The sequence below is a fragment of the Armigeres subalbatus genome, chromosome 3, assembly GCF_024139115.2.
Source record: "Armigeres subalbatus isolate Guangzhou_Male chromosome 3, GZ_Asu_2, whole genome shotgun sequence".
Taxonomy (NCBI): Eukaryota; Metazoa; Arthropoda; class Insecta; order Diptera; family Culicidae; genus Armigeres; species Armigeres subalbatus.
In genome coordinates, this window is record NC_085141.1 from 90,993,337 (window position 1) to 91,009,583 (window position 16,247).

Below are 16,247 nucleotides of genomic sequence, written 5' to 3' on the forward strand. Positions count from 1 at the left end.
GTGCTAGTCGACGGCATAAAATTTGGGAGAATATCTTGTAGGCGGCGTTCAGCAATGTGGTTGCGCGGTAGTTGCTACATTCCAGCTTATCGCCCTTTTTGTGGATGGGACACACGACACATTCCATCCACTCCTGCGGCAAATCTTCCTCCTCCTAAATCTTGGTAATGACCCAGTGCCTCACCTCCGTGTTTAAAAAGCTCTCCTGGTAGTTGGTCAACCCCAGGGGCTTTGTTGTTCTTCAGACGGGCAATCTCCTCCTGGATTTCCTGGAGATCCGAAGCCGGTAAAATTATGTTCTCCGCGCGTTCTCCCAGGTCCATGACCGTACCGCCATCTTCGTCTGCCACATCGCTCAGGTGTTCTTCGTAGTGCTGCCGCCACCTTTGGATCACATCACGCTCGTTCGTAAGAAGGTTCCCGTTTATATCCTTACACATATCAGGCTGTGGCACGTGGCCCTTACGTGAACGGCTCAACTTCTCATAGAACTTTCGTGTGTTAATAGCGCGATACAGTTGCTCCGTCTCTTGACGGTCTGGATCTTCCTGCTGGCGCTTTTTCCTCCGGACCCGTTTTTTGTTCCGCACCCGTTTATATCGTGCCTCGTTCGCCCTCGTGTTTGAAGAAATTTATCATTCATGCAGTGGTTCGGCGAGACCAATCACGCAACAGTGCCGACCAATCACGCAATGAGGAAATCAAAATAAACAAACTCCAGCCGGTTTTGGAAAATGAAAACATGAGCTGTTTCTAGAACAACATTAGAAAATATCGTGAGAGGATTTCTGTACAAGGTTTCCACACAAGCTTTGAAACGACAATCAAGACAAAAAAGACAAATAAGACAAATAAAACAAATACGACAAATAAGACAAATAAGTCAAATAAGACAAATAAGACAAATAGGACAAATAAGACAAATGAGACAAATAAGACCATAAGACAAATAAGACAAATAAGATAAATAAGACAAACAAGACAAATAGACAAATGAGACAAATTAGACAAAGAAGAAAAATAAAGTAAGTTCCTCCGGAAATTCCTCCGGAAGTTCCTCCGGGAATTTCTCCGGAAGTTCCTCCGGGAATTCCTCCGGAAGTTCCTCCGAGAATTCCTCCGGAAGTTCCTCCGGGAATTCCTCCGGAAGTTCCTCCGAGAATTCCTCCGGAAGTTCCTCCGGGAATTCCTCCGGGAATTCCTCCGGAAGTTCCTCCGGGAATTCCTCCGGAAGTTCCTCCGGGAAATCCTCCGGAAGTTCCTCCGGGAATTCCGCCGGATGTTCCTCCGGGAATTCCTCCGGAAGTTCCTCCGGGAATTCCTCCGGAAGTTCCTCCGGGAATTCCTCCGGAAGTTCCTCCGGGAATTCCTCCGGAAGTTCCTCCGAATTCCTCCGGAAGTTCCTCCGGAATTCCTCCGGAAGTTCCTCCGGAATTCCTCCGGAAGTTCCTCCGGAATTCCTCCGGAAGTTCCTCCGAAGTTCCTCCAGGAATTTCTCTGGAAGTTCTTCCAGGAATTCCTCCGGAAGCTCCTCCAGGAACTCCTCCGGAAGCTCCTCCAGGAACTCCTCCTGAAGTTCCTCCGGGAATTCCTCCGGAAGTTCCTCCGCAAGTTCCTCCGGGAATTCCTCCGGAAGTTCCTCCGGAAGTTCCTCCGGGAATTCCTCCGGAAGTTCCTCCGAGTATTCCTCCGGAAGTTCCTCCGGGAATTCCTCCGGAAGTTCCTCCGGGAATTCCTCCGGAAGTTCCTCCGGGAATTCCTCCGGAAGTTCCTCCGGGAATTCCTCCGGAAGTTCCTCCGAATTCCTCCGGAAGTTCCTCCGAATTCCTCCGGAAGTTCCTCCGAATTCCTCCGAAGTTCCTCCTGAATTCCTCCGAAGTTCCTCCGGAATTCCTCCGGAAGTTCCTCCGGGAATTCCTCCGGAAGTTCCTCCGAATTCCTCCGGAAGTTCCTCCGAATTCCTCCGGAAGTTCCTCCGGGAATTCCTCCGAAGTTCCTCCGAATTCCTCCGGAAGTTCCTCCGGGAATTCCTCCGAAGTTCCTCCGGGAATTCCTCCGGAAGTTCCTCCGGAATTCCTCCGAAGTTCCTCCGGAATTCCTCCGGAAGTTCCTCCGGGAATTCCTCCGAAGTTCCTCTGGGAATTCCTCCGGAAGTTCCTCTGGAATTCCTCCGGAAGTTCCTCTGGGAATTCCTCCGGAAGTTCCTCTGGGAATTCCTCCGGAAGTTCCTCCGAATTCCTCCGAAGTTCCTCCGAATTCCTCCGGAAGTTCCTCCGAATTCCTCCGGAAGTTCCTCCGGGAATTCCTCCGAAGTTCCTCCGGAATTCCTCCGGAAGTTCCTCCGGGAATTCCTCCGAAGTTCCTCCGAATTCCTCCGAAGTTCCTCCGAATTCCTCCGGAAGTTCCTCCGGGAATTCCTCCGGAAGTTCCTCCGAATTCCTCCGGAAGTTCCTCCGAATTCCTCCGGAAGTTCCTCCGAATTCCTCCGGAAGTTCCTCCGGAATTCCTCCGGAAGTTCCTCCGAATTCCTCCGGAAGTTCCTCCGAATTCCTCCGGAAGTTCCTCCGAATTCCTCCGGAAGTTCCTCCGGGAATTCCTCCGGAAGTTCCTCCGGAATTCCTCCGGAAGTTCCTCCGGAATTCCTCCGGAAGTTCCTCCGAATTCCTCCGAAGTTCCTCCGGGAATTCCTCCGGAAGTTCCTCCGAATTCCTCCGAAGTTCCTCCGGGAATTCCTCCGGAAGTTCCTCCGGAATTCCTCCGGAAGTTCCTCCGGGAATTCCTCCGAAGTTCCTCCGAATTCCTCCGAAGTTCCTCCGAATTCCTCCGAAGTTCCTCCGGGAATTCCTCCGGAAGTTCCTCCGGAATTCCTCCGGAAGTTCCTCCGAATTCCTCCGGAAGTTCCTCCGGGAATTCCTCCGGAAGTTCCTCCGAATTCCTCCGGAAGTTCCTCCGGGAATTCCTCCGAAGTTCCTCCGGAATTCCTCCGGAAGTTCCTCCGGAATTCCTCCGGAAGTTCCTCCGGGAATTCCTCCGAAGTTCCTCCGGAATTCCTCCGGAAGTTCCTCCGAATTCCTCCGAAGTTCCTCCGGGAATTCCTCCGAAGTTCCTCCGGGAATTCCTCCGGAAGTTCCTCCGAATTCCTCCGGAAGTTCCTCTGGAATTCCTCCGGAAGTTCCTCTGGGAATTCCTCCGGAAGTTCCTCTGGGAATTCCTCCGAAGTTCCTCCGAATTCCTCCGGAAGTTCCTCCGGGAATTCCTCCGGAAGTTCCTCCGGGAATTCCTCCGGAAGTTCCTCCGGAATTCCTCCGGAAGTTCCTCCGGGAATTCCTCCGAAGTTCCTCCGGAATTCCTCCGGAAGTTCCTCCGGAATTCCTCCGAAGTTCCTCCGAATTCCTCCGGAAGTTCCTCCGGGAATTCCTCCGGAAGTTCCTCCAGGAATTCCTTCGGAAGTTCCTCCGGGAATTCCTCCGGAAGTTCCTCTAGGAATTTCTTCGGAAGTTCCTCCAGGAATTCCTTCAGAAGTTCTTTCAGGGATTCCTTCGGAAGTTCCTCCACGAATTCCTTAGGAAGTTGCTCCAGGGATTCCTTCGGAAGCTCCTCTAGGGATTCCTTCGGAAGTCCCTCCAGGAATTCCTTCTGAAGTTCCTCCAGAAATTCTTCCGGTCTTTCCTTCGGAAATTCCTCCGGAAGTTCCTCCGGGAATTCCTCCGTGTATTTCCTCCAAGAATTCATCCGGAAGTTCCTCCGAGAATTCCTCCGGAATATCCACCGGGAACTCCTCCCAGAAGTTCCTCCGGGAATTCCTACAGAAGTTCCTCCAGGAATTCCTTCGGAAGTTCCTCCGGAATTCCTCCGAAGTTCCTCCGGGAATTCCTCCGGAAGTTCCTCCGGAATTCCTCCGGAAGTTCCTCCGGGAATTCCTCCGGAAGTTCCTCCGGGAATTCCTCCGGAAGTTCCTCCGGGAATTCCTCCGGAAGTTCCTCCGGGAATTCCTCCGGAAGTTCCCCCGGGAATTCCTCCGGAAGTTCCCCCGGGAATTCCTCCGGAAGTTCCTCCAGGAATTCCTCCGGAAGTTCCTCCGGGAATTCCTCCGGATGTTCCTCCGGAAATTCCTCCGGGAATTCCTCCGGATGTTCCTCCGGAAATTCCTCCGGAAGTTCCTCCTAAAATTCCTCCGGAAGTTCCTCCGGGAATTCCTCCGGAAGTTCCTCCGAGAATTCCTCCGGGAATTCCTCCGGAAGTTCCTCCGGGAATTCCTCCGGAAGTTCCTCCGGGAATTCCTCCGGAAGTTCCTCCGGGGATTCCTCCGGAAGTTCCTCCGGGAATTCCTCCGGAAGTTCCTCCGGGAATTCCTCCGGAAGTTCCTCCGGGAATTCCTCCGGAAGTTCCTCCGGGAATTCCTCCGGAAGTTCCTCCGGGAATTCCTCCGGAAGTTCCTCCGGGAATTCCTACGGAAGTTCTTCCGGGAATTCTTCCGGAAGTTCTTCCGGGAATTCCTCCGGAAGTTCTTCCGGGAATTCCTCCGGAAGAATTCCTCCGGAAGTTCCTCAGGGAATTCCTCCGGAAGTTCTTCCGGGATTCCTCCGGAAGTTCTTCCGGGATTCCTCCGGAAGTCCCCCCGGGAATTGCTCCGGAGGAACTTTCAGCGGAATTCCTGGAGGAACTTCTGGAGGAACTTCCGGAATAATTCCCGGAGGAACTTTCGGGGGAATTCCTGGAGGAACTTCCGGAGGAATTCCTGGAAAAACTTTCGGATGAATTCCTGAAGGAACTTGCGGAAGAATTCCTGAAGGAACTTTCGGAGGAATTCCTTAAGGAACTTCAGGTTGAATTCCTGGAGGAATTTAAGGAGGAATTCCTGGAGGAACTTCCGGAGGAATTCCTGTACGAACTTCCGACGGAATTTCTGGAGTAACTTCCGGAGGAATTCCTGGAGTATCTTCTTGTCTTATTTACCATCAATTATTTATCTCGTCCCATTCCTACATTTGATTTCTATTTATTTATTTGGTATCTCCGTGTTTTCAAATGGGAATACGCTTTTTTCTAGTGTCACGCTACATACAAAGTTGACGGACTTTCTATCGCTCTCATCGCTCCTTTCCTGCCGTGCGCCACGAGAAAATATGGTGTTGACTACTCTCCCAAAATGGTAATTTTTGTATGGAATTTGGAAAACTTGGTTGAAGTAAAAAGAGCTCCCTGCGAAATTTATTGCGGTCACATATACTTTTTATTACATCAAAATAATCGTTGAAAAATTTCAAAACTTTTGTCAGTTGGGTTTTGCGAAATTCGATTCCTTTATGCGTCAAATTATCGGAGAGAGGTACTGAGAAGCGAAAATTTCAGTTGTACAATAGTTTAGTATTTAGAGCTTAAGGTGATTATACAATGAAGTCCGTGGTGAGTCTCAAATTCACCACACGTTTATCTACATACATTTCCAAAAGCCCAAATCTGGCGTGATAGTTTTCGTACAGTGCCGAAACTTAAATTATGATTGTTCAGCCCCATACGAGTTATGGTCCTTTCATCTCGTGCTCTTGAAAAAAATATTGGAAAAGCACGTGGTTTATAAAATGGCCGATTTCTGGCTTTATTGTATAATCACCTTAATTCAAATTTGGTAAATAGTTGGCCACAAAATTTTCTAGGAACATTCCTTGATAAATTCCAAAGAGATTGTCAGTTGGGATAAGCGAAATTCGTTCCCAAATCCGAGTTATAGACATTTTAGTATGAAAATAGCGCTCTACCGCGAGATAGCTTCCCTCAGACCTTAATAGCCGAGATAAACCGAATTTCATGGAAGTTTTTTTATCCGTTACGTATTTCCCGAGTACAAATCGGCTTCATTGTATAAAAATGTCGTTAGGATATAAATAAAAATGAAACATGACCCAACAAGTTTTAGCATAGCTACATCCTACATCTGTTTGTATGTGGTGATAATCAATCGCTCACAGCCTAGAATCAGTTTTCAATTGCAATATTCTATAAATCTCCCCAACGCTCTTCTGGTTTTGTGCTAAATATGCTTACAGAAGCAAAATATTCCCCATCCGACGAATTCATGTTTTTACACTTGTATTTGTTGCGAGATCAACACTCTGAAAAACGCTTTCAGTATGTCATGGCTCGCTTTGCTTATCTTCAACCTGTTCGCTTCGCTTCTTTTCGCTCCCAGTATGTCATCAGCCTTACAGTGCGATGAACTTCGGCACCAGAGATGGTGCGATAATTTGTAATCCTTCTTCTCATGTTTCGCGAAAATCATATGCCGCTCAGTTTGCCTCTGCAAACTATTTGCATGTGACGATTCGCCACGATAAGTGGTAGGTTCAACACAGCAGATTTCCTCTTTGCCCTCAATCGGTTCGTGTGGTGGTGTGGTTATAGTGGGGTCTCGAAATATTTCAAAATTGTTTTGGGTTCGAATCCCGTCGCCGCCCTAATGTTTTTTGAATATTCTTGTAAAAACGATCCCGAAAAGTAACAAGAATAAGAATGTGGAGGCGCAAAATTAAATTATCCGGCGAGCCGGCGCTCACATCCAGGATAAAATATTGTGTGAGAATATATGGTCACAGGGCAACATGAAAAACCGCACTCCACTACTTGGAGTTCCTGGGTTTTTACTCATATCATATGAGCGATAATTCCGAAGCCTGCCTACCACCGATTCAAACAATTGACATACCGTAACACTTACTGCTAACAACACATGTTCCGTTCTGCTACTTCTTATAAAATCTTTTCCATGCAGCTAATGCACCTTTCCATTTTTTCGATTAGAATTCCCATTCTATAATATTACTCCATCGAAGTTATTTGCTAAACAAAAATTCAAAATCGAACATGGCAACCTTGGAATTGCATTTCTTCAACACTCTTCCAATTCATTATGCTTCCCATGCTCTCGGAGCCGATATCGCTCGGCTCTCTTGTTCGTTCGCTCTCGTCTCCATTGCTCCATAGAGGCAATTATTTTCCTCAATCAAATTTCTTCCCATCGTATTACGAGCTGACTGACTGCCGAGGGTTACTACATTAACGACGGCCGACTCATACGCGATGATGTTGTGTGATGTTCTGCGTCGAACGGTACGGTTGGTAGACGATCGTGAGCGCGGAGTTGTACGATCATTGATCAGCATAGACCGAGTGGTGTGGACGAGGGCAAGCGCAGAGGTCCCAGGCGACCGCAAGAAGTGAAAGAAGAGTTAACCGGAGTTAGAGGAACCAGTTTTCCAGTTCTTTATTTGGAGTGGAAGAATCCACGGGCTGCAGTTGTTCCAGTCAGAATTGATCTCACCACGGGGAATAGTGATGTTGAAAAGGTGGAATCTGTACGATAGTTGGAATCGAAACATTCGCGGCATGATCGAGTGTGCCGGGAGGGAACGGGATTAATTGTGCAATTGTGTACGGCAAGTGTAATCGGACGGGGAAAATCAGACGAGTGTCTCCGGTGTGAAACAGTTAGATGAGGCAAAATGTGAGCCATCAACCGAAAAGGAGACACAAATTATGAAAGAAAACGATACAGGCGCAACAGCACCAGAACCGGAGAACAGTTTACAGTGTGCGGGGGAATGAAAAGAGAGATGATTTAGGGGTTAACGACTGTGCTGGAATTTATAAATTCTATGTAAGGTTGTCACGAATGTTTTACAGGTAAGACTATCCTATCAATTAGAAAGAGTTTCAGATTCAAATTAGTTCTTATGGTGTACGAACAAACATCATCATTTGGTACAGGAGTTCGTTATTCATTCTATTCAGTGGTTACCCTAGCTGGTTCAGCAACTGGAGTCATTGTGTAGCGGATTATGACTTTTACTCATTTTGATGTGTAGGGGAACTGTTCCGTTTTTCATCTCAATGAAACATATGTTCATCTCATCGCGAAGCAAAGAAATACAGCTTCAATTTCGTCGCTTCTTTTTGCTAACACGCGTGCTCACTGAAAATAATCATCTTTGATTGCTTTGTGTTTTGATTAGATGAACATAGGAGCTATGAGATGATATCCAGGAGAGCACTATATGGACCTCGATTTAAAAAATCAGAAACTTTGGAATTTTCTAAGGTAATTTTAAGTTTTTTTTTCTTTGTTAAGGAGACTTTCAGCCCGAGGCTGGCTCGTCTCCGTAATTTTAAGTGATAATTTCACTATAATGCTCTGTTGGCTTACATCTGTTTGCATATTTGTTGATATTGATTCTGATGTTATGCAAATTGTGTCAATAATTCCCGCATAACTTGTTATTATTTTTGTCACACCCTGTACCCCCGGAGAACCGGGTCCAAGTGCGAGAGAGCGAACGGACACAGCAGAAAACCGCAAAAAAACCTGTGCTTGTGCCTCCAGTAAGCCATCCAGTCAGTCAGTGTTGTTGGTCGTTTGGACGACGACGAGCTCGCTGAAAGTGACTGGTCGCAGCGTACTGGGTGAGAGTATCTGTGTGTTGGTGCTAGCCGCTAGGGTTCTCGTACAGTGGCTGCGACGACGACGACGGCGAGGACGGCAGGTTGAAGTGCAGTGCAGCAGTGTAGTACGCGGGGAGCTGTTTAGGTAAAATAGCCTGAATCTAAATCAATGAATCGTGTAGTAGACTGCTGCTGCTACTGCCGCCAGCGTTGTTGTTTTTGTTATTTTTATTTTCGACGCCCGTTCATTCGCTTCTCTTTACTCTTTCGGGTGTTCTCAAAAAAGAGTACGCGCGCGGTGCGGTGGTGTCCGTTTCTCGTAAAATCCAGATCGCGCATTGACACGGCGGTGTGGTCTGGTGATGGTGGTGGCTGCACGATAAACTGGTGCGGGGGTAAATGATGGAAAAATTCTGACGTTTACGATTGTGAGAGATTTTTGTTTTTCATGAGCAACAACAACAACAACCGTCAATTTAGCGTAGTCTTCTTGAGTTCAGCAGACCGAGAAAACGTCCTAATAATTGTGTGAAAAGCAAGTGAAACAGCTTCTGCTTATACTTGGTGAAAGAATGGTTTTTCATTGTGTCACTGCAAATCGTGCGCAGACAAACTCTACTACGTAGTTGAAAACAACGGAGTGGAGGAGTAGCGAAAGGAAACAATTAGATGCAAGAAGCCAGTCAAACGAAAGAACCAGGCAGAATTCAGCAGCCAGATTGATAATGGTGTGGATAATGACAAGGTGAGAGCAGAAAGTAGTGGAAAAATTTATGACAGGATTTAAAGAGGGGAACACTAAACCGTACAGTTTGGAAATTAATTATGATGTCTCAAATCGGTTCGTCATTCCATGTTTTCAATAATGTGTTTCGAGGCCATTTGGGCGTACATGATTTTGTAAACATTTGGGCGTTCCTACATGATTTTGTAAACAAAACAATTGGTAAGCACATTCTTACAAAAATAAGCACTTCCTGCGAAAATCATGGTATATATCCGATAAAATAAGTTTTTTTTGAATGATATGAAAATGCTAATATCATCTTCCAAACTTAGACGCACATGTTCATGATAGAATTAGAGGCGAAAGTATAGAATTGATAGTTCCGTTAGGATACGGCAGGCATGAAGAATGTTTTTATAGAAGTCGATTTGAAAGCGAGCGGAGGGCAATTTTTGTGATGGCACATATCACACGACCTTCCTTCTGCCAAACTCCCGTATGAAGGGGGAGGGAAGAATATCCGTGTGGAAGCTGATATATCTCCACTGGCTTTTTTTTCTCTATCGAATAAAGGAATTACCTACATTTGGATTTTTTGCAAAACAGATGGAATTATTAGAATTCTGTAAAAATTTATTATGATATGAATCCTGAAGTACAAAAAAACTAGTTGAGCAATTCGAAAAGAAAATCGCGGTTCTGCAGCAACTCGCCATGATTATTTTTCCGCCGGCCGGAGACATAACTCGAATAAATCTTAAGCGATTGATGCCAAAATGTTACAGTGTAAGTTACAGTGTGCCTCTTGAAAGGAGGCTTCCGAGCCTCTTGAAAGGAGGCTTCCGAGCCTCTTGAAAGGAGGCTTCCGAGCCTCTTGAAAGGAGGCTTCCGAGCCTCTTGAAAGGAGGCTTCCGAGCCTCTTGAAAGGAGGCTTCCGAGCCTCTTGAAAGGAGGCTTCCGAGCCTCTTGAAAGGAGGCTTCCGAGCCTCTTGAAAGGAGGCTTCCGAGCCTCTTGAAAGGAGGCTTCCGAGTCTCTGGGAAGAGAGTAACTTGAAAAGGGGCTTCCGATCCCGTGAGAGGCCCAATCTTTTGAAAGGAGGCTTCCCAGCCACTTGAAAGGAAGTTTCCGAGCCTCTTGAAAGGAAACTGCCGAGCCTCTTGAAAGGAGGCTTCCGAGCCTCTTCAAAGGAGGCTTCCGAGCTACTTCAAAGGAAACTTCCGAGCCTCTTGAAAGGAGGTTTCCGAGCCTCTTGAAAGAAGGCTTCCGAGCCTCTTGAAAGGAGGTTTCCGAGCCTCTTGAAAGGAGGCTTCCGAGCCTCTTGAAAGGAGGCTTCCGAGCCTCTTGAAAGGAGGCTTCCGAGCCTCTTGAAAGAAGGCTTCCGAGCCTCTTGAAAGAAGGCTCTGAGCCTCTTGAAAGGAGGCTTCCAGCCTCTTGAAAGGAGGCTTGAGCCTCTTGAAAGGAGGCTTCCTGAGCCTCTTGAAAAGGCTTCCAGGCCTCTTGAAAGGAGGCTTCCAGGCCTCTTGAAAGGAGGCTTCTGAGCCTCTTGAAAGGAGACTCTGAGCCTCTTGAAAGGAGACTTGAGGCCTCTTGAAAGGAGGCTCTGAGCCTCTTGAAAGGAGGCTGAGGCCTCTTGAAAGGAGGCTTGAGCCTCTTGAAAGGAGGCTTCTGAGCCTCTTGAAAGAGGCTTCCGAGCCTCTTGAAAGGAAGCTTCCGAGCCTCTTGAAAGGAGGCTTCCGAACCTCTTGAAAGGAGGCTTCCGAACCTCTTGAAAGGAGGCTTCCGAGCCTCTTGAAAGGAGGCTTCCGAGTCTTTGAGAAGAGACTACCTGAGAAGAGTGTAACTTGAAAAGGGGCTTCCGATCCCGTGAGAGGCAGCTTCCCAACCTTTTGAAAGGAGGCTTCCAAGCCACTTGAAAGGAAGTGGCTGAGCCTCTTGAAAGGAAACTGCCGAGCCTCTTGAAAGGAGGCTTCGGAGCCTCTTCAAAGGAGGCTTCCGAGCTACTTCAAAGGAGGCTTCCGAATCTCTTGAAAGGAGGCTTCCGAGCCTTCCTGAAAGGGGGCTTCCGAGCTCCATTAAAGGAGGCATCCGAGCCTCTTGAGGTTTCCGATCCTTTTGAAAGGAGGCTTTCGAGCCTCTTGAAAGGAGGCTTCCGAGCATCTTGTAACAAGATTTTGGATCCTCTTGAAAAGAAGTTTCGGAGCTTCTTGAAAGAAAGCTTGCTAATTTTGGGAAAGCGGCTTCTAAGCCTTTTTCAACGAAGCAAATAATCTTTTCGGAATAACCACTCAAATGGAGGCTTTCAAACCTTTAGAATTAAGAATAGAATTAAGGTTTTTTACACATTATTTACCGAACAATTCTGCTATTAAAATTTAAGTTAATTGAAGCAAAACTCACCTTACTTACTTATGGATCCTGTACACCTCCGGTGGTGCAAAGGGCCGACTTGAAAGATCTCCATCCTGAGCGATGCCCGGCTATCGCTTTAACCTGTTGCCAGGTTAGATTTCGGTCGACTTCTTTTATTTCTTTATTGAGGCTTCGCCGCCATGAGCCTCTGGGTCTGCCTCTGCTGCGATGTCCCGCTGGGTTCCAGTCTAATGCTTGTTTACAGATTTCGTTTCCGCCCCTACGTAGAGTGTGGCCGACCCAGCCCCACTTCCGATCCCGAATTTCTGTTGTTATCGGCCTCTGGTGACAACGACGATGGAGCTCGTTGTTTGAGATCCAGTTGTGAGGCCACCAGGCCCGAATTATATACCGCAGGCATCTGTTAATGAACACCTGCAGCCGTTGAGTGTTCTCCACTGATACACACCATGTTTCGCTAGCGTATAACAGCACAGATTTCACGTTAGAGTTGAAAATTCGTATTTTGGTGCGTTCACTTATCTGCAAGGCAGCCCTTGCTTTCTTGATCCGTGCGCCTATGTCGATCTTGGTACCGCTGTCTGACACCATTTGGCTACCAAGATATTGGAAGCTTTCAACATTCTCCACTGGTTGCCCGGCTACTGTGAAACTGGAAGGAGTCGCCGTGTTTACATCCAACGATTTAGTTTTGTTGACGTTGATGACTAAACCTGCCGAAGAGGAGCGCTCGGCAAGGTCGTTGAGGTTACTCTGCATATTAGAGTGCCGTTGCGCGAGGAGTGCAACATCATCCGCCAATTCGAAGTCATTTAGGTGCTCCATTGTTATAGGCTGCCATAACAGCCCGCGGTTTGGTTCACGGTCAATCGCATCTACCAGAATATCGTCCATTACGATGAGGAACAGTAACGGTGATAGAATACATCCTTGCCTCACACCAGCTACGACCCGGATAGGGTCGGACAGGACCCCATTGTGCAGCACTCTACACGAAAAGGCCTCGTACTGTGCTTCGATGAGGCCGATGATTTTCTCAGGAACCCCCTTGCGTCTCAGGACGCCCCACATATTCTCGTGATTGAGACGGTCGAAAGCTTTTTCGTAGTCAATGAATACCAAGTAAAGGGACTTTGAGAACGGTACACAGCAACATAATGCCTCGCCAGTTATCGCATACAGTCAGGTCACCCTTTTTGGGCACCTTCACTAAGATACCTTGCATCCAGTCGACCGGGAAAGTTGCGGTGTCCCAGATATTGCGAAATAAACGATGCAGTAGTTGAGCGGATGTCATGGGGTCAGCTTTGAGCATCTCGGCTGATATGCGGCCGACCCCTGGGGCTTTATTCGATTTCATGCTTTGGATGGCTGTTTGAATCTCTAGCAGTGATGGAGCTTCGGTATTGACACGTGTTATACGTCGGATCCTAGGCAGATTATGCCGAGGTGGTGATGGCCTGGGTGGCACTTGAAAAAGTTGTTCGAAGTGCTCGAACCAGCGTTTCAGCTGGTCAGTTGGGTCGGTCAATAACTGATCATTCGCGTCTTTCACAGGCATCGTTGCATTCATCTTCGCCCCGCTTAAGCGTCGTGAGATACCGTAGAGGAGGCGAATGTCCCCGGTTGCGGCGGCTCTCTCTCCTTCGTCGGCCAGAGAGTCTGCCCACGCTCGCTTGTCCCGTCGACATGAGCGTTTTACTTCCTTCTCAAGAGCCGTGTATCGTTGACGGGCTAAAACTTTGGCTCCTCTGGTTTTCGATCGCTCTATCGCGGCTTAGGCTTCTCTTCGCTCCTCTATCTTCCTCCAGGTCTCATCGGTGATCCATTGTTTTCTCTGGGTGCGTAGTTCGCCCAGATTGTTCTCGCTGGTGGCGATGAAGGCATTCTTGATGGCGGTCCATTGGTCTTCCACGCTGCCACCTTCCGGAATATCTGCAGCACGCGTCTCCAGTTCTTCAACGAAGGACCGTTTCACCGTGGCATCTTCCAGTCGGCGTGTGTTGAATCGTCGTCCAACTCTTTCCTCCTGCCGACGAATCCGCGCAATGCGCAGGCGTATTTCGCCGATGAGGAGGTGATGATCAGACGCGATATCGGCACTACGTTTATTCCGTACATCAAGAAAGCTCCGTTTCCATTTTCGGCTGATGCAGATGTGGTCGATTTGATTTTCTGTAAAGCCGTCACGGGAGACCCACGTGACTTTGTGAACCGGTCGATGAGGGAAGAGCGATCCCCCGATCACCATGTCGTTATTACCACAAAATTATGCAAACAGCTCTCCGTTTTCGCTCATTTCTCCGAGACCATGGCGTCCCATAATGCGCTCATGGTTCGAGTTGTCGGATCCAATCTTCGCATTGAAGTCGCCCAAACAGATCTTGATATCACCCTTCGGAAGTTCTCTTTGTCTTGCAGATCGGCAGCATCGGTTGGCGCATAACATTAGATTATAGTAAGGTTTCGGACCCGTGTTCTAAATCTGGCAACGATTATCCTTTCACTTATAGGTTCCCACTTCATAAGCGCAGAGTGTGCCTGAGCGCTTAGTAGGAAGCCAACTCCGCGATGCCGGGGAGCGTGTTCACCTCGTAAACCAGAGTATAGCAGAACTTGTCCCGACGGCGTTCGGTGTTCTCCAAAGTTTGGTCAACGGACTTCACTCAGTCCCCGGATCTCAAGCTTCATGCGGCGTGCCTCATTGGCACGTTGTGCCAATTTACCCTGCTGGGCTAGGGTTAAAACGTTCCATGTTCCTATTCGTGTCCGTTGTTTCGCGCTAAGAGTCGTCGCCGTAAAATCAGTCCGTATTCTTTCATTATCGGATTCTCGAGCAAATTGATGTTTCGGGAACAGTAGGTTGTTGGCCCAAGGTTCCCTATCCACCGAGATGGGGCTACCATCTTAGGTATAGCTTCCAGGGAATAGCATTTCATACTCAGCCGCTGGATGCCAGAACAGACGCTGTTGGAGCCGCACCTCCTTGGTGAACAGACGCTCGGTCAGTCGGGTCAATTTATTTAAAGTCCCACCCAACACCAGGACTAGGCTAGTGCGCTTTGAGCGGCACACGGTCGCTTTGATAGGGCCTGCTTGGGGACACATGCAGCTTTTTATAGAAGTTCAACAGAGCCCACTGTCGAACCCCACCACATCCTAGGCAGACCCCACAATACGCACCCTCTCACTCTAGCTGATGTCAGAAGGACAACAGTGCCCAGGCTGCACTACCAAAATTCACCGAAATCTGTAAAATGTTTTAAGTGTTGTCGTTCCACAGCTTTTTCTACACTGTGCTGGTTGCAATAAGTAGAATTTGATAGGATTTGATTTACTGATCGCCATGCATATTAAGTGCAATACAATATTTTGGTAGGAGGAATGAGGGCTTTGGCAGGTTTTGTTCTATTATTGTCAGGGGTGTTTTTTATGACTGATTATGCTCAAATTTGGCCTAAACATTCTTTGCATATCATAGTATATTGTGGCCAAATTTCATAAAGTTTGGTCGACAAAACCCACCCCTGCCAATAATAGAACAAAACCTGCCAAAGCCGTCTTTCCGCCTATCTAAAATTACCCAATTATCAAGACTGTTTCAATGAGTTTGCTTTTTGGAGTGGCTTTCAGTCGTGAACAATAAAAAAACATCTAGCTGAAAATGTCATTTAGCCGAAATGAACATACGGCCGACTGGTCATTTGCTTAGCTCAGCTTGATTTACTGGGTAAAACGTCCTATCGCTGTGGTATGCTGCCCTAATGTTGCGGTCGTATTTAAGTAGTCCATTCTGGATATAATACCGTTAAAAACAATTGTGGGTACGCTAAAACTCTTCGGATTAACGACTATAACAGCTTTTGTTTAACAAAATTCCGTTCAAAATGATAAAAAATCGACATTTTTCGTTAAAAATTTGAATCCTTTCCAATTTATTGCGGTAGTGCTAAGGTCCTATTGTTGCGGTATCGCTTTCCATAAGAATTACATGCAATACCGCAGCATTAGGACCTTCAAAAAATATCGCAACGATAGGCAACTGCGTCCTATTATTACGGTAGTTTGTTTTTATTATGATAAAAACAAAACAACATAAGTTCAGCACAATTGACGTAATATTTACGAAACTATAGTTAACGAGAATCCTATTCAACTACTACCTACAATGTGGAAATCAACCAACAGGTAAGTTTTGAAGAATTCTTGTAATCAATTTTGTTTTGGCACGGTGCTTAACGCCTCCATAATAGGTCGTTTTACCCTACATAGTTAAAAATTCTTTTTTTGTCTTTATTGATTAACGCTATGGAAATATTTAAACCCATATTTTTGCGATCAATAGCCTTTAACTTTACATCCAACTTTTTCTTGTATGTAATACTGAACACAAACTCCATAGTAGCTCCATAGACATCCTGTAATTTTAAAAAGTAATGAGAAAATAAATCAAACCGAATGGAGACATCATAAATGCCGTAACATTTTTACACTGTGCAAATTTCCAAATGAGTATTTTGGAAAAACTTTTTCTGGAGAACTTTCCACAGACCAAAATTCTGACAAACGCCGCCGCCGATTCTCCGACCGGTGCACACCTCTACCTGCCTACTTCAACCCGCAGAACAAAATGGTTCTAACCAGTGAATAAAATCCAAGAAGGGGATCTGGTAATGATTGTTGACAGCAACTTGGAGATTCCGATTTTTTTTC

The 16,247-nt window shown here is 46.9% G+C and overlaps 1 protein-coding gene across 9 annotated transcripts in view; it reads left to right on the top strand.

Annotated features, from left to right (window-relative positions):
• Nucleotides 1–16,247, top strand: part of LOC134219086 (putative transcription factor capicua) — a 196,324-nt gene that overhangs the window by 13,948 nt on the left and 166,129 nt on the right. For 2 of the 9 annotated variants that reach the window (XM_062697768.1, XM_062697773.1), the window contains exon 1: nt 8,648–9,181. The exons of 1 other annotated variant lie outside the window; for it this stretch is intronic. The gene's annotated coding sequence lies outside the window, so the exon portion shown is untranslated. Of the gene's footprint in view, nt 1–7,099; nt 7,681–8,642; nt 9,182–16,247 lie in introns of those variants that run through there. 6 more of the 9 variants (XM_062697769.1, XM_062697776.1, XM_062697772.1 and 3 more) reach the window with 6 other exon arrangements.